This window comes from Dromaius novaehollandiae, chromosome 4, assembly GCF_036370855.1.
Source record: "Dromaius novaehollandiae isolate bDroNov1 chromosome 4, bDroNov1.hap1, whole genome shotgun sequence".
Taxonomy (NCBI): domain Eukaryota; kingdom Metazoa; phylum Chordata; class Aves; order Casuariiformes; family Dromaiidae; genus Dromaius; species Dromaius novaehollandiae.
In genome coordinates, this window is record NC_088101.1 from 5,330,504 (window position 1) to 5,348,856 (window position 18,353).

At 43.6% G+C, this 18,353-nt stretch overlaps 1 long non-coding RNA gene across 4 annotated transcripts in view; it reads right to left on the reverse strand.

Annotated features, from left to right (window-relative positions):
* Positions 1–3,957: 3,957 nt before the first annotated feature.
* The window catches only part of LOC135328076 (uncharacterized), a 30,353-nt gene continuing 15,957 nt past the window's right edge, over positions 3,958–18,353 (reverse strand). For 3 of the 4 annotated variants that reach the window (XR_010388795.1, XR_010388796.1, XR_010388798.1), the window contains one exon: positions 3,958–12,899. This is a non-coding gene — a long non-coding RNA (uncharacterized LOC135328076). The remainder of the gene's footprint in view (positions 12,900–18,353) is intronic. The other variant, XR_010388797.1, reaches the window with a different exon arrangement.

Here is an 18,353-nt window from a genome sequence, read left to right on the forward strand (position 1 = left end):
CCAGGAGACCTTGAAGGCTGAGTCCACTCTGCTCAGAAAACTACCTCCTCCTGCTTGGTGCCTGTCAGCTGTCAGTCTGCAATGAGTTAGCCAAAAGCTTTGAATCTGAGATATTTTAGTTCAACACAAAACTGCTTATCTTGGCAAGTCTGTGAATGAATCATAGACCTCCTCTGGCAATCACTGTTCTCATTTAAAACAAGCTTCATTCCCAAGGAGCCCAAGACAACCCATGGGGACAGGAGCATCTGACAAATTCTTATCACTGTTCAGTTGGGTCTGGAAAGGCAAACTATTAGTCTCCTATTTTATAATGCCTTGGTTCTGAGCTGAAGAATGCATTTTGATCACTAAAAAGTTCTTCCACATTGAAAAAAAAAAACATTATTGCTAAGCTTCACTTTGACCTTTCAAAATGCACTATTTTGAAAATAGTTATGTTTATGTAGAATGCAGTTATGTTAAACACAAGTTTCCTAATTAAAAAAAAAAAAAAGCCTTGATGCAGAAAATCTCAAAAATAAGTGAAATACAGCAAGAAATAAAGCTAGGTTAATACTTATTGGTGCATGAGGAAGAAAATTCACATTGAAATTTTAATGCAGCTAGAATTGTCTGGATTTCCTTGTGAAACCAAAATGGAGAGAACTGATAGAATCTCAGTTTGGATTTCTGATCAACCCAAAACAAACTCTTTACCTTCCATTTAGAAGTTTTACCCAAAATCAAAAAGACAAGCAGAATACACAGGTGACAAGCTGTTCCTCCTCTCATCCTGTACCAAACTCCCTAAAGGTTACCACCCTCACTCACAACATGAGCGCTTCAAGTCCAGCTCCCACTTCTGCTGGACAGGATTTAATTCGCTATACTGTGCTTCTTTCCCTCTCTTCTAGTTGGGCTCTTCTGCTGTGCAGTGCCAAAAGCCTCAATAGTAACTATACCAGAAAACAGATGATGTTTGTGAAATGGCTGTTCAGACAGAGAAAGTGAAACTATGTCACCTGTGCCCTAGGAAAGCGCCCCAGCCACTGCGTACACCACAAACAACCACCCTGTTCTATTTTGTAAATCTGCCCTTATCATTTTTTGTCTTTTTAAGCTAAGCCCTTATAGCAGCCCTGACCTAGATTCACTAGCACTGTTAGATCGATCCAAACTATGTTTTTTTGGCACCAAGTATTTGCTGGAAGTGTTTTGCTAAGCTCTTCACAGAAGGAAGCATGCAACCTGTTCCCTTACGCTGCCTTAACCGCTGATGTCTTTCTGCAATTGATTTAGCCCAACCCCTGTTCATGGATACCACGATAATCTCTGGAGGCGCACAGAGGCCCCTCCATGGACTGCACAGGTGCTTAGCAGAGCAAGGAGGCTGCATGTCCGTGGGAAGCTCTGCTCAGGAGGGTCTCTCCAAGCTTCAAGTCGTGTTCCATTTCCCATTCTAACGTCAATTCAGGCACATCTTTACAATCACTCTTCCTAGGAATAGGACCTATTCGTGAGACAACTGAATAATCTGCTGGACTGGTGAATGCAATTTGAAAATCCAGACTATGTCCCCAAAGTTACCAATATTGGCAGGCTGGCTGGGAACAGCAGCAGTCTAAGCACACCTGGCTAACCCGAGGAGTCCCACAGCAAAAACACAGGGCCATGGAAGCAAGAGACAGATTCTGCTCCCATCTTTGTCACAAGCATCGCAAGTGATCTCACCAGCCCAACGCTTCTCCTCTGCTCTTCCAGCATAGCCACCGCACACCTACAAACAGGACAACATTCCTCTGCCAGATAATATATCACTAACGCATTTGCCACTCACAAATTGAGCTCCTCCCCTTAACAATCCAACTCTGAGGCCTTCCTGCTTCCCAGCAATTTACTTTAGCTATCCAAAGCTGACAGCTCCCAATTCTATTCCTGTGAATTGCATCAAGATTCAGTGGTGGTGTTTGGTCTTCGGACTATATTAACCCAGCCCTCATGGGTAACTAGATTTCCATACTGCCAAAATACTGCTCCATACAGCCTTCCCTGACTATTCGATCACCTTTGCAGTCAGAACAAAATGCTTCTCATTCCTCAACAATCTGTTTTGCATAGGGTTTTTTGGAGGTTGATGACTGGGACAGAGCCAGCATCTTATTCTAATACAAGAATCTGTGCTGTAAAGCTGACAACTATAAAAACCTTGCTTTTATTTTTTTCTTTTTTTAAAAGTCTTTCTACAGTCTATTGCCCCAGTCAACATCTCAGAAAGAGTCCCCTGATCTGCAACAAGCTTTAGAGAAATTAGCAGGGCTGCTCACTACATAAGGATACTACAACCTGCATGAGGGTGGGAGAAGCCATGCCAGTTTAAGGGAAATATTAAGTATTTGGCCACTGACTGCTACCAGTTTAGGGTAAGGTTTTGCAACTTCCACATCCTCTTCTACTCCTCACTTTCACTTCCAAATGGGTTGGTCATAGATTGGTGCCTTATTCTGTTAGCTCACCAGTCCCAGAATACAGCAATAGGCCTCTGCTTTTCAGCCTCTGAAAAATGCTCTGCCTCCCTCCACCTTTGACAGGTTGAAATCTACTCCAGAAGTGAGATACTAGACAACCAGCTAAAATCTGCCTGGTTTCTTCAGCCTGACTTTCATTCCAAGTTAGGGTGGGTGAAATGGTCTGGTGCCAGGTTTGGTACAACTCCAAGCAGATCCTGCACAAATTAACACTTTGCTGACTGCATAAAAGCCCCAGTGAAAGTCAACATGAGCTGAAGAAGCTACTTTTACTACTTTACCCCACTCACCTAATGCATCATGCTGTGATCTCAACTGTCTTCCCTGCAGCACGCCCTAAAATGGGGCAGCACGAGGGGCACATCAGAGGTAGGAGGTTGTAGGAGGACCCTCACCTGACCCCCCACTTTCAACCTCAGGGTCCAGAGACCACCTTGATTTGTCACAATACCCTGTTGTGGAGCCGCCCAGGGAATTTTTGAAAGACAAGGCTGTTTGGGGTGAGAAGAAGGAAGCATCAGAAGTATTAGCGATGTTCTGAAGGCAGCTCAAATCATAGGCAAAGTCTGAGTTAGTGCCATTCTCCTCGCTCCCCACTCAAAGCCCAGAAACTGACCTACAAATCCACGCATTACATAGCCATACCACCCAAGCTGCCAAGCGACAAGTCAGACGACTCTGCTGCACTCACCCTTGGCTACCAGCAAGAGGTCAGTGAGGAGCCCCTCTCTCTGGGAGATATGCTGTCCCAAGCACCACAACACAATGTGCAGCATCTCAGCAGACTTGAGACTTTATCGCCCAAATTAGGAAAGCAAGGAGTCACAGGCAAGTCAGAACAAACGAGTCCAGCAAGTCTCAGTGACAAAGGCTTACCCAGTAGCATGATTCCTCCCCTAAAACAATAACAACAGTACACTTCTTTCATCTTACCTTTCATCCAGGAATCCCAAAGCCTTTTCAGAGTATTAACTACACCCTGCAACACCCCAAATCAGACGAGTTACAACAATTTTGCAAAGACAAGTTTATTTCCTTCTTTAGTACAATTAAAAACAAATCAGAAGTTATGGGCAGGACCAATGCAGAAAATTTGCATATACTGAAGAGACCATGTTCAGTCCCAGGTCAGATGTGGAGCTGACATACGTCAATGTAGCTTCAGTAGCGTATGCCTCTGAACTCTCTTGAACTTCATTAACTGCACAGTTTGGCCAGACAAAAGCTTGTCCGTTTAACAGCAGGAACATTCAAGTTTATGATTCTCCTTTAAATTCCTGAAAGTCAGTTTTGACTGTGCCCATGTAGCCGCAGGTATTTCTGCCCAGGAAAAATTCTTCTAGGTCAAAAATTTGTGATACAAGCAATATTTACAGGTTCTCCAGATGAGCATTTCTAGCTGTGCTAGTTATCTGTGCTTAGCTGGTAAGTCAGTTAACCCAAGCACAAACTTGAACCTAAGGTAGCATTTCTCAGTCTTCTCTGATTGGCAACCCTTTTTTCAAATTTAAGTTTTGCAGTTCCACTAAATTAACTCTTAAGATAGAGATACATACAGAGAGATTTGTTGTGGAGGGCAAATACAGAGTATAGAACACCACAGATGTGCACGGTACAGATTTTCTTTGTTTTATTGCAAGGAAGTTTCTAATACCTAGAGATTCTTCCCCTCCATCCTGAATTGTCCTTATCTGACACCTCTCCAGCCCAGGGCTTGCCAGCCAAGAAACACATTGCTCCCAACACATCCTACATGGCTGGATCTCTTCCTCCCAGGCGACATTCAGTCCACACCCACCTAATAGGAACACTGTCTTTCTGGGAAGGTCAGCTTCTTTTGAATGAAGCACATGCCAAAGCTGAGCCTCAGCTTCTCATTGTTTGGGTTCAGTCAAGGTCTCAGGATAATTTTTTCTGAAACATTATGAATACAGTTGCTACTAACACATATTATGTAATTGCTTCTCAGTGCTTTAACTGGAAGCTACATTGCCCTCCTATAAGGGCACACTTCTATTGAGTCAGGCCAAGTGCGCAAGAGAAATACGGGCAGAAGCCTTGCTAGAGGGTGAGAATTTTGGAGGGTAACGCATCAAGTGTCATCATACAATTACCTGGCCAGCGTGTAGGTGGTGTAGATACTCATTCACTTCAGGCAGCCCACAGTCCTCTGAGACAGAGCCCATCTTTTTGACTTTATCACTCCACAGGTGAAAAATGCACCATGACATAGAAGCCTCATGGGAATCCCTGAACAGTCTCACCTGCAGGCAAAATGACCCAGTGCTGCTAAAGCAGAGAGGGTAACTGAGGCAGCTTTCAGGGGCACAGAAAAGCTGTTCTAGAGCTAGTTTTATGAAAGAAAGGCATCAAACTGGTGAAGGATGCAATAATCCAGGTCACAGGTCCTTCTTTGTGGAAAGTGACTACACATCTTTTGCTGCCAATACTCCCCTGGGGCAGAAACCCCAGTTGGAAGGAAAGCACAGGCAATGGCCATTGGTGATTCAATTCCCAGGTACCTAACTGGTTTGGCTCGCGTATTACGTGCCTTCTGGTCTAACACTAATGAGCCTCACAAGGAGGCTGGACAAGTTGTGAAAGACTGCTGAGGAGCCAGCGGTTGTAGTCCATGCGAGTACACAGATAAAAGCAAGGGAAGGAGAGAGATTCTGGAGGCAGAATGTAGGATGTCAGGTAGGGAGACCAAGACCCCTATGGTCCTACATGGGCTGCAGCTGGTAGGGAGGCAAAGTCTCAATGTGTGACTAAAGCAACAGTGTCAGGGAGAGAAGTTCAGATTCAGCAGGGACTGGGGAAATTTCTGGAGTAGCAAGACCCTAACAAAGGATGGCCAGATTTCCCCTGAACTGAGAGGGAAACAACATCTGCACCTCACATCAGGAAGACTATACAGAACTTTAGATTGAAAAGTAGGAGAGCAGACTGGCACAGAAGTTGCACTGTTCTGAATCCTAAGGTAGATGCCACATCCTCAAGTACAGAATAGGACAGAAGTTGGCAAAAATCAAGTAGGAAACTGAAGTCTAAAAAGAGCCCCATGTAAATAGGATAGAGAGAAACAAGGCCAAAGCAGCAATTCTCATGTTTTACAGAATTGACTAAGAAACATGGTGGTGCACACCCAGAAAGCTTAACTTAAACAAGGACATGGACACAATAGGCATAAAGGAAACTTGGTGGCAGGAAGACAGTGGAATGCTGAAATATCAGGGAACAATTATTTCAATTACTCTCAGGTAACATGTGAAAACTTGACATTGAGTACTGAGATAACACTAGATTTCTACACACTGTTAGTGACTGATTCAAGAACTGGTAGTCAGGGAACCCACAAGATAGGAAGCAACACTTGTTTCAGCCCTGACAAGCAGGCAGGATAAGTTTATGATATTATTGCCAAATACTTGGACTACAACAACATTTTTACAGGGAGACCCAAAGTCACAACATCCACTACTACCATGCTCAATTTCAAAGAGAGCCACCACATAAAAAAATGGAAAAATAAATCAATAAGAACATTAAAGGGGCACCTTGAAGAACTGATTGTTTTCAGGAGACACAGAGACTATTTAAAGACATTGTGTTAGTCTTATATCAAATACATCCTTCCTATCTAAGAAAAAAGCCTTGAGAAAGCCCAATGCTAAACATCAGGGCAAAAAAAACATTGGGGAAAAAGAAAGAGTACGTCAGAAAAGCTGAAAAAATGGAAATGATTATAAATTCAGGCAGAGGAACTGCAAAAACCCAGTTAGGCAGGTTCAAAGTAGAACCATCTAGCTGATCCGAAGTGTCAGTAGAAGAGACTATGAGGGAAAAGCCAACAACAAAATGAAGAGTAACAAGTGACCAAGCCCAGGCAGTACTCGCCCAGGGTGAAAGACGGAAAAACAGACTGACTGACAATGGCATGCAATTTCTCACCTAACTCTACTTTATCTCCCAGAGGACTGGGAGAAGTCTTTTAAAAAATGTTCTAGACCAAACATGGAGAACTTCTGACAGTGAACTATGCTCTCTTTGCTGACCACATTAGTACAAGTGACTCTAAACAACAGAAGTAGCAGGTATTTCCATAAATGTGCTACATGAGATGGAATCATCACAGCCTTTGTCCTGCCTTGCAAAGCTACCTAAATTCCAGAGTGAGTCAACCAGCCAAAGGGAGGTCTGGCTAATATTGCCTATTCAGATTTCCAAAACACATTAAACAAGGTCTCTCACAAAAGCCTCTTAAAGGAACTGAGCTGCCATGCGATAAGAAGGCTTAAGATGGGAAACTGGTTAAAAGAGAGCAATTGGAGAGAACAAATAAAGCAGCCAGATCATGATCTCACAGGAATTTCTGCTATTCAGTATATTCATAAATGGTCTAGAAAAGAGAAGTAATTAGTGAGATGATGATTTTCCCCATGGTATCTACTCATAGCAGTAGAAAGGAAAATTAAACACAGCAAGCTGAAGAAACATAATTCTGAAGGACTGTATGGGGAAACAGATGAACTTGGGAACAGGTAGGTGTGAAGTGCCACACATACAGAAAAAGAGGCCTAACCTTACAAAGCAATAGGTGTTGAGTTGGTTATTCTTTTCAGGAACAAGATTGAGGCAAAGAGTTCTACGAGAATATCAGTTCAGTAGCAGTAAAAAACCAAGAAAAACCCTAGGAATTACATGGAAACAGAATAGAGAAACAAGTAGAAAACAGACATGTTATAGAATTAATCCACAGCACACCTGTATCCTAAATACTGCAAGAAGTTCTGGTTCCCCATTTCTCCATCTCAAAACAGAGAAATTGAAAGGTTTCAAAAAAGACAACACAGCTGACCAAAGGAACAGAATAGCTGTTCCTTCTGCATATGGGCTGACTGAAGGGACTAGGATTCTGCAGCTTGAAAAAGGTGCAGAGGGAGGGGAGTGAGACCTTTAAGTAACGTGTGGAACTGAGGAGGTGCACAGAGAATGACTATTCATTGTTTCTTCTAACGACAAGAACTTGGGGACTTCAAACAAGACACAAGACTAGCAGGTTTAAAACACAACCAAGAAGATACTCTGCCATATAGTGAACAGGCAAGGTATGGGACACCTTCCTGCAAGGTATGTAAAGTGTCACGTTTTGCAGTTTAAAATGGGATTAGTGAATATAGTGGAAGAAAAATCCCTATAGAGCTTTCCCTAGGCACCCTCCATTGGCTGCTCCATGAGTCCCTGTTCATTTGGCTGCCAGGAATTCTTTCTTAATAGTGAAGTACTATTAATCCTGTGAGGCAATAACTTCCAGCTTAGGATCAATGTTTCTCCCCACCTGCCTCCTGAACAAAACGTGGACTGACCTGCCTAGCTAGTTCACTAGCCACAGGAAGGATGTATTCGTCTTTTTGCTCTTGAGGCAGGTAAGGACAGCAAGGCAGTCATTGCATCAGAAGAGCCAAGATACTAAGTTTCTCAGCAATCCACAGCTCATTCAGCTTGGGTTGCAGGGGAAATTTGTGTTTTGCAGGAGGCACCGCTCCTGGCTACAGATATCCTTTAAGCTGATGGCAGGAGGCAGCACGCAAGGCCTCAAGAACTGAGCCTTTAGACTGCAAAAAGGGGCTCTGGCCCCAGGTAAGCCAAATGGCTTTTCCTATCTGAAAGAAGTTAAGTGGTGTCACAAAAGCAGTAACTTTTCAGATCCCACCCAGAAGTCAAAATTGCCACCTTCTCTTTGTAGAGTGAGTTCAGACATGCACCTTGCTTTTCCTAGATGCCCCCAAACTTGTCGAGTGAGGCACAGAATACAACAGGCACTTACCTGAAGTCAATGCAGGAAATGGTATTTGCTTTCACGTTTGGACACCGGAATGATGTCAGTTCTTCAGTCATCAATGAGCCAAGCATGGTCTTCACCTCTTTTTCTACAAGAGCATCCAGTTACCAAGGTACCTGCCAAGGAACTAAACTACAAAAGCCACTTAATCCATATCAATCCTAATTTCATATTGAGATAGAAAGCTCCTGAGAGGACATCGCCACTTTCACAATGTGGCTAAAGTCTACTCATACATACTGGTCTCTGGATCCTGGCTCAGGTCAGCTTCCTTCCAACAGTTTTGGGACTTAACCAGAAAATCCTGAGCAAGCTCCATAGCCCAGATACCCTCTCTAACCTAGGGCAGAGTGTTTATAGGCCACTACTCTTGGTGTCTAACTGGCTGTACCACCTCCTGGTGCAGCATCTCACGCACGTCCCCCTACTTCCTCCTACCTTTCAGGCCACGAGTTTGAGATTCCAGTCCCTGAGGCAGGGCTTTGTGACTCTTTCACAGTTGCTCTCTGCAAGCACCTTTGGGAAACAAAAAGGGGTTGCCTATGGGCTGTGCAAGTTGGATGGTGAAAGCCCAAGCCTATATACCAAAGTCACAAAAGGTTGCAACTTTGGTATAAAGTTCTATTATTACCCTTTACAAGCACAGCTCCAAAGATGATAGCTCATGCTTTTACTCATAGTCACATACAGGTATCTTCCTATATATTAGCAATATTTTAAATATTTAACATTATAATAATTGTAAACAGTTTCTTCCAAATATTAAGGAAAGGCATATTTAAGCTTGTGTTTGAGGAAAAGGCAAATGCAGCATAATCCATCACACATCACAATTGACTTGTACCCAAGTTTGAGTGCTCTTTTCTCACAAGATACAGGCTGCTCAAACATATCCATCAACACTGGATTTCAGTCAGATTCACTTGCCTTTACAACCATCAGTTATTAGACTGCACACCAATCTTATCTTGGCTCTTCTCTGTACAAGTGGGTTTCTATAGAGGAAAATCTACCTATTCATGTGAACCCAAAATTTCTTAACTTTAAACCAGGCTTCTAGGTCACGATTCTTAAAAGCTAGGTATCTAAAAGCAGGCCATTTTTAAAGATGTGGAATGTCCAAGGATAGATTCCAGTTAGACAAACCTCACTAAATGCGAAATGGCAGCCAGGAATGTAGCATACCTGAGGTCCCATGCACTGAACAGTGCTCATGTCCCTCTGCCCAGGCTAGGAGTTGGGCTGTGTGGGCACAATGCTTTTGCATGGTAGGTGCCGAACTCTCACAGCACAGACCTGTTGTCAGCTCCAAATCCTTCTCCAGTAGCCAAAATACAGCTCTTGAGAGCAAAACCACCAAGTCAGTTTTCCAGAAGATATTAATATCCCGTATTAGGCCCGCAAAATCACTGGCAGACAACAGCTACTAAATCCTCCCTCTTCTTTCTGATTTTCTTGAGGGAGTACCTTTTATTAGGTCAACTGCTAAACTTCAGAAAACAAGAGAAGCTTTCAATGTACAAGAACCTCCATCTGCTTTTTGTTTCTGTTCTTGGTAGTGCTGTTGCAACTGGGACCATTGCAGGGCTGTGTTTGATTAAGGCTGACAGGGGATTTGCTGCTGGTTTTTAATTAATAGCTGGCTTAATTCAAGCCAAAACATGCTTGAAACTTGGCGCCTCCATTCCAACATCTCCATTGGAGCCTGCTCTAGCCTCATACTTTGTTTACCCAGTATGTAGAAACTGGATCATTTTGCCAATACTAGGTCCACAAAACAAAGGCAAACCCTGCGCATGAGAATCAAGCTAATACTTTGACACAGTAACTTGAGGAACTGAAGGTGGAAGAAATGAGACAACACCTTGACACAAGGTTAGATTTTTTGAAGGTGCCTAAACAGAGAGACCCTATGGCAACAGTGCGCATATACTATATAAACAGTTAACACCACTAGCCTCTGACTATGCCAGTGGTGCCTTATCAAGAAGAAAATTCATGAGGGGGCAGCCGTGTGGCTGACTCCTGGAGTTGTTGACAGAGGATGTTGACAGTTTCAGCTCTTAAGTGGAAACATCTTCCTTCCTCAGTCACTCAAGTTTCCTACACAGCACACACAGACAGCTGAGAACAAGACAGAGCTCAGCATCCTCCCTGATCAAGTGCTCTGCTGTCTTTAATGTCACCCAAATAACTCCAAACTCATTCCTTGCATAAAGCAGACAGTAAGAAAGCTGTAAGTGAACAAAGGTAACTGCGATTTCAGCCTTTGGAAAGGCATTTGCTGTTCGCTACTTTATTTTAGCACAGTGCTTTGATTGGTTAGTAACAACACAGTAACAGGATTAGGTTGCACTGCTATAACCGAATCAGCATAAGTTGCAGAACATGCAGGACTGTTCAGCAGAAAGCAGTCTGAACAGCCCATACGCAAGCTGGAAGCATGGAGTAGAGCCGCTGCATAAGTAAACTGAACTGACAGATCTTTTAGAAAGGAAAAAAAAAAAAATCTATGGCTGTCTTTTTTGACTGCCGTGCTATCAGCTTAACAAAACTCACGTATATTGCAAGCGGAAAGAAGGGGAGATCCAGCCGGGCCAGTGGCTGCTTAGAGTCCTTGGAAATGTAGGGTTTCACCGTGTAACACACTGTGCAAACAGGCATGCAGGCAGTTCCATCAAAATTAACAGAGCCCTGGATTATTGCCCGCCCTCCCCCCGCCCCAAGATACCAGAGGATTTACCTCAGAATGAAATGACTCTGAATATAATAGGAGAAAAGGAAGCTGTTGGGGGGGGGGGGGGGCAGGGATTGCTTTAAAGCTTGTCCAGAGTAGCATCTGGCAGTGAATTGAGATTAGCCATTCAAAACAGAGCAATGAAGCTACTTTTTTCTTTTGCAGTCACATCAGTGATTATAAGGCCATCCTTGTGGGTAAGCCAGGCCTTAGGAAGACCAGCTGACAGCTAAAAGTCATTTTCATGCCTGATGCCCCCCCTTAAAAAAGAAAAAAAAAACCCCACACAGCTCATTTTGCTTCCTACTCCCCTAAGAGCAAATTGTATAGTTTCACCGGGACTCTGAGTCAAGCAGTGTTTACTCAGCCTCTCGCTTAGGACAATCCTAACAAAACTCCTCCTCACTGAACTACTGTGAAGTAATCTTCTAGTTGGAGACTCCTGCTGCCTTGTCAATCTCTTCCATAATTGAGAAATGCACATTATCCAGAACTGCCCTGACTTGCAGAATGCTGAAGAATTGTCTTGAACACTAAGCCATTAGCAAGACCTTGCTGTATCAATGTGTCATCAGAATTACTTCGATGACCTTGTGACTCCTCCCCACTGTGTTTGCCATGACTGTTCTCATTTTATTCTTTAATTAAGAGAAATGCCTACAGAAAGTGCTATCACCACAATATTTAACCTCTCCTGGAGCAGCTTCTTCTCTAACTGCAGAGAAGCAAGAACGATCAATTGTAATAAAATGAGTTGTCCATGTAGAAATCAGTGCTGAATTAGAAACTGATAAGCAAGAACAGGACTACAGCTAATGCAAACTGGCTTCATTCAGTTACCTGGGACCAAGCTGTACTTATACCCACTAGCTGAAGATTTCTTCCTGACTTCAGCAGAGCTATTCAGGTGAAGCATGTGCCTGGAAGACTAAGGTACAAGTCTTGCTAAAGGCAAAGTAACCAAATAAAAAAATAGAGAAGAGGAACAGGGATGGTAAGGAATAAAATAAAAGCCATCTCCACTTAGAATTTGTTTCTGGATTTATGTTTTTCTCTAGTGGATGAAAAAGACTCCAAAGAGAAAAGCAATTTTACATTGATGCCTTCTGTTTAACCCAAATGCACTACAAAGCTAGTATCAAGAGAAATTTAACTTGGTTCTATGGTGAAGCATGAAAGAGAAAAAAAATCCTTGCCAGCACAAAGTATTTCCAGGTTGTCTAAACTCAGATGAAAAAGCTGAGAAGAAACAGGTTTCAACCCCATTCTCAACTTTAGCTTCAAGAAAGGAGTCAGGTAAATTTGAGGCTGTAGCAATAAAGGAATATCAACAGTCAAACAGCTGGACATCGAGAAGGAACAGCTCCCCAGTACTAGCCCAGTGGGCCTTGCAGCCTCGCACATAAACAAAGCCTCCTGCCATACTGAGGGATATGTCACATTCATACTACAGAGATACCAATCTCAGGCAATACAGAGCAAAGAGACAGTGAAAGCAGCTACCAGTATATCAGGGTATATATACCAGTATATCAGTGCCACCAGAGTCCTAGTGCATTTCACCACTCCTGTCCCCATCGTGCAAAGCCAAACTACGTCGTCACCAGCAAGAATGCAAGGTGGTCCCTGGCTGTACGTGACTGCCTGAGCAGCCCAGCTCCATCTCTAGTGTTTCCCAGCTCCGGTCTTTGGAAAGGGCTGGTTCTTGCAGGTTGATCCAAACTCCCTCCTGTACATGAAGTGTCCCAGCAATGAAGATCAGCAGCTGCAGCAACCACAGATGACTTTCCCAGTAAGCATCGAGCCTCACCACCTACAGGAAACACAGAAAGGTATAGACCATGCTTAGGGAAACATACAACACTCAACGCTATAGACAGGTAACAGACACAGTGGTGGAAGACATTCTTTCTACAACCAGCAATCTTCCACTGCAGACATTTTTAGTCGCGGTGCTTAAAGATTTTTTGGCTGGAACACAGCGTTTTAAGCTTCTCTTTTCTAAGGACTTGGTTGCAGCACAACATCTAAGTTCTCCTCCCCATTCCCCTGTGCATTAGGCCAGCTCTTTCACATGTGTGTACAAAGAGAGATGCATACATATGTTTACCTACAACAGGGCTGCAATGAATGTATGGAAAAGTTTCCTTTGTGCTGGGCAGGTGATGTCCCTGCAAACAGACAGGGCTCTCAGCATGTTTCACACCTTCTGCTTTGTGACTGGGTGGGCCAGTCCCCGAACTGCGTAGCTAAAAAAAGAGAAGGCTGGTGCAGGGAGCCAGGCTTACAAAGTATTTGGGTGGAGAGATGGGACCAAACAGCACTGGTGACAGCTAAGCTTCTCAGGCTGTGTCAGTGTACTACAAGCACTTTGGGTACCTCCCTTCCTCACAGAGGGATGAGGCTCACACACACTTGGGTGGAGTGAGCCTCCATCTCTCCCAAGGCAGTTCTGCTACGCACAGACACTGCTGTACAACAAAAGCTCAGGGAGAGAGGCCAGCACACAGCAACTACAAGGGGAGAAGCTGAGGCAGAGATCAGCCAACACGTGTGTTGCACCCTTGCAGGGACAAGTCAGCAAAATCTATTTTTGAGTTTCTAGGTAAGGCTGCGGGCCTTGGTGAAACAGTAAGGTGACATTTACAAGGAATGCAGGGATGCTGGTTCCAAGCCAAATAAGCACAGGTGATCTCTCCCACTTCTCTGTTCCACAGTGACAGGGTACAAGAACTGGACTGGGGTCAATGGCTGCAGCAGCGTCAGGCCACGTCCTCCCACAGGGCACAGTGAGCAAGAACTGCAAGCACAGCACTAAAGACACTGAACCCAACCTCCCCTCTGGAGACAACCCTCACAGTCTGCTGCTCACAAGCCAGTTCCTCTGAGAGCCCAAAGGTATTCAAGCCCAGACTGAAGCAATTGTTTTTAAAAATGGGAGTGATAAGTGACATAGTATGATAGCACTCAGACCCCTTATGGGTTGATACCTATGGTGACCTTGGCTGCATGACCCCAAGGAATCTCTTGTAGCAGTTAAATAGACACCAGAGAGCAGCCACACCTATGGTATCAGCTTGGCAAGGAGAAAGTAATCCAGGCCACCCACATCTGCCTGGTGCAGAGTCCACAGGCAGGTCTGTTCACCCAGCATTTATTTCCAAAACATGCTGTCTCACCCAGTCCTGCTCCAACCAGGGGGCCAGAGCAGGAGGCCACTCAAATAAGGCTGAGGTGCGGTGGCAGGCAACAAGTTGTCACATCACAGTATGTAGGCACCATCTGTGTAGCATATCTCCCATCAGGGTCCCAGGCCGTGCATACGGCTGAGAAGTGCTGAACACAACATGCCAGTGAGGCATAGGGTCGAGCAGATATAAAGGACTTAGTAACAGTAAGATGGGGAGTGCCCCTAGGGCAAAGCAAGATGGACATTACCATTCTGCTCCATGTGGGGATAGGCTTCAACCATCTGAAGCATCTGTGTTCTGTCCCACGCAGCCTATGGGACATGCATAGCTTCTTGGCATACCTGCCTTCACTGAACTGATAGGCTAGATATGCCAGCAAGGAAAATGAAGTCACCCAGACCAAAAGCCCTAAGAGTCAAATGTGGGAAGGCCCTGACGTGGTTTAGCCAAATATGCAACTCCTCTGTGGGTTGTTTATTTCAACCAAGATGGCAGGATAATACAACTATACAGCGTCATCAAACCAGGCACCGTCAGTAAGGACAAGGAGCCAAGGGAGAAAAATACTACTCAAAGAGCTGTCACAATATAACAGGAGAGAGCTAAGACTGAATGGGATCCTAGGTATATGGACACAAATCAGGATTTAATTCATAAACAGAACAACAAATAAAATGCAATAGGGTGAAGCATAAAATCAAACACTTGTTGACTAAATAAGAATTCCTAGCAAAATCTGGAAGTTCATCCACTTAAAAGGTGTGACAAAGGAGAAACATGCAACTGAATTAAACATGCTGTACGCAATCCAGAAGTGGCTTGGAGCCAAGCGTGATTCAGCCATCAAAAAGCAAAATGCAAGCCTGGTCTGTATTGCTGGTGAGTTGCATATATTAGAGAACAAAAAAGCAGTATGCCATACACAGCAGAGACTCCCTCTTGAGTACCTACCACATACAGTTCTAGCTACCACAAACAGACAAACTGTGCCTAGAGCAGACACAGAAGAGGGCTGCCAAGAAAACAAAAGCAATGGAAAGCTATCCTTACAAGAGGAAGATAAAAGAATTGGACAGAATTTGATCCAAAAAAAAGACTGAGCTCAAAGTCCATTTTAAAAAAGACATGGGGACAAGAGCTAGTAAACTCATGCTTTAACACCAGTCAAGAACACGAACTTGGAACAGGTAAGTTTCATCTGCTCATGGGCATCTTTAGGCTAGGAAGAGTAGCCCAAAAGGAATTTGGGTGAACAAGAATTCTTCATTGCATAAGATGATGTAGTACACGCAATTGCCAAGGACTAAATCCAGTGAGGAAGTAGGTCCCTCCTCATCTCATGTAATAAGAAAAGATTCACCTTCTCACTTGGTTTATACACCCCTCCAACAGTTTCCAATACCAGTTGAGCTTCCCAGTGGAATTATAGCTATAAACTACATTGCTTTCTATGTATTTTTCCTGGAAACACCCATACTGTAACTTTGACATTGCATCTGATGCAATCATTTTGCTTTTGACATTCATAAAGTGCTCTTGTGTAGCACTACTCACATTCTGAAAAGCAAGTCTCCAATGGCAGGCAAGAAACTGCTGTCTTGATTTCAGAGGATTAGAGAAAGGAGAGTATCTTACTGGTGCTCATGGATGGTAGCTCATCCCTAAGTAGATAGCTCCTTTTCAACTAGTCCCCTTACTGAAGGGAGCAGAGGAGAGGACAATTACACTTGGAAGGGAACAGAAATGTATACATGAAGTTTAAAGGAAACCCACTGCATTGTTTCAATTATGCAGATTGTATCTTTCAGCACTGACCTGACAGCTTGCAGCCACAGGGCTGGAACAAATCGTGCCACAGAAGCTCCTCTCAGTATGTCCTACAGTTTGATCATCGGGCTACGGACAGAAGTGCTCTGAGATTTGACAGACAAAGTAGGGTGCTTTCAGGAGAGGATAACATTCCCAAAGGGTGGCTCGTCACCCTCCATCAGTACACTTCCTCTCCAAAAGGCTGGCTTTCCTGCAAGATGGCATGCAGACAAGTCAGTTTGGCTGAAAAACAAGCACAGGCCAGCACCTGGCCTCACAGCTGGCTGATGAGGAGCATGATTTGGGAAGTCCTTTTTCAAAGATTTTTTAGGCACTGAATTGAAGACTCAAAGTGAATGTAAAGGATTTGTCAGAGCAACTGCATGCGATTCATTTAACAGTGTTCTTGAACCCTGTCTAAAAGAGATGCTTTGTAACAAGTGTTGTAAGACAGACATTCTAGCCAAGAGCAGTCACAACTGTATGACTGACTTGCTAACATAGACAACAAGTCTCCTGTCCTTTACACTGTATGATGCTTAGAAAAGACAGCTGACATTGTTACAGCTTTAAGGTATATAAACACCTGTCTGTGCTTGATCCAAAGCTCATTTAACATAGGTGTTAGCATTAAGGGAGTGCAAGAATCTCCAAGACTGTGGAAGATGAAGAACATGAACTAAAGATGTTCAGCCATACATGACGCTCCCACAGGAGTCAGAGGAAGGTGGGGGTTTGGGGCAAAGACAGTGCAGTATCTTTAAAAAGGAATTCCTTGCAACACAAAGGCATCTACATGCTGGCATCCTACACACATCTGTCTTCAAGGAAGGAGAAGAAGTCTCATAGGAACATGTTGGGGAGGACAGGGCCAGGGGAGATGACCACTAGCTGGAATGAAGGGCCTAATTTTTAAATTAAGCAGCTGAAAAGACTTCACATAGTCATATATTCTCACTTTAATAGCAAAGGACCAACAAAAGATTTTACTTCAGCCTAGTGAAACACAAGAGCTTTTGTGCTCTACTGCTAAACAGCAGGAAAACTTTTAGCATCCACAACACCTTGCTTGACTACACCTTCAGTGAAGCTGTCTTAAAACTGCTACACCTTACTTTTTTGAAGATGCCTTCTAATTCTTGCAGCGGACAGGAGAGTAAATCTTTTTATTCATCTTTTCCATTCCAGTTCAAGAAACCACAGCTGAGACAAATAAAGGCAGTATTTTCAAATAAAGCTTTATATGTGGAATACAGAATAGGTATCTGAGTCTGATCTAGCAGCCATTACATTCAGGAAGTTGTAACATTCAGATCCAGAGAGGGAAAAAAAAGGAAAAAAAAAAAAAAAAAAACTTGTGCTTTTACACCAGCAACAAACTGAGTATATTAAACCAAACATTAGACCCTTGTTGCATCCAACATGAGAACAGATATGGAAACCACTTGGTGGCTCAAGGGTTGTAAGAAACCTTTCTTCCATCAACTATTTTAGCACATGCAACTACAGAAAACCTTTCTTTCCTTTTCCACAAAGGCCAGTCTACTTTCTTACTATTTTGATAGCAAATAAAGTTTTCAACAGAAGATTGCCACTTTTCAAAGGCATCCTCGCTCAGGTTGTCTCTGCCACTAGCAAGAACAGAGTGAATCCTAACACTTTTTAAAATGGAAAACTAGAACTCTGAACTGGGAACTTACATCATCTCTGGTTGTGGGGGGAGGACCTATCTGCCAGCCCCAGGGGACATCTCAGATACTCCAAGGTGTCTCAAATGGCATTAGGCACCAGTATGAGGACAACTGAATCACACCCCAAGGGACACTGCTCATTCCAGTGCAGGGATGGGGATTTCCATGATACTGGCAATATAACACACTTGAAGTGTTCTCCCAGAAACCTCAGTATAGCTAGAGGAAAGTTCATTCCCAGGCATTATCAGATAGGAAAATGCTGTTTATATCTTAAATAATCTGTGATCCTTATAGTAAGAGCATCCTCTGGGGGACACTGCTAAAAAGTCATCCAGTTTTACATTTGCACGAAAACCAAGAGGTTTCACCTGGCAGGCATTTAAATACACATTTCCATTTATGCACATTTGCAAGGATTTTGAAAGCAACAGCCAGGCCTGTGCCAAGCACCTTTGAAAGTCCCATGTTTGAGCACACCAACCTGCCTCACAGAGGTTACCAATCTTTGCCCCATATGCTGTCAGTTAGGATGACAAGAGACAAGTGTTGTGAGGTGGTCCTATGAAGAGCTGA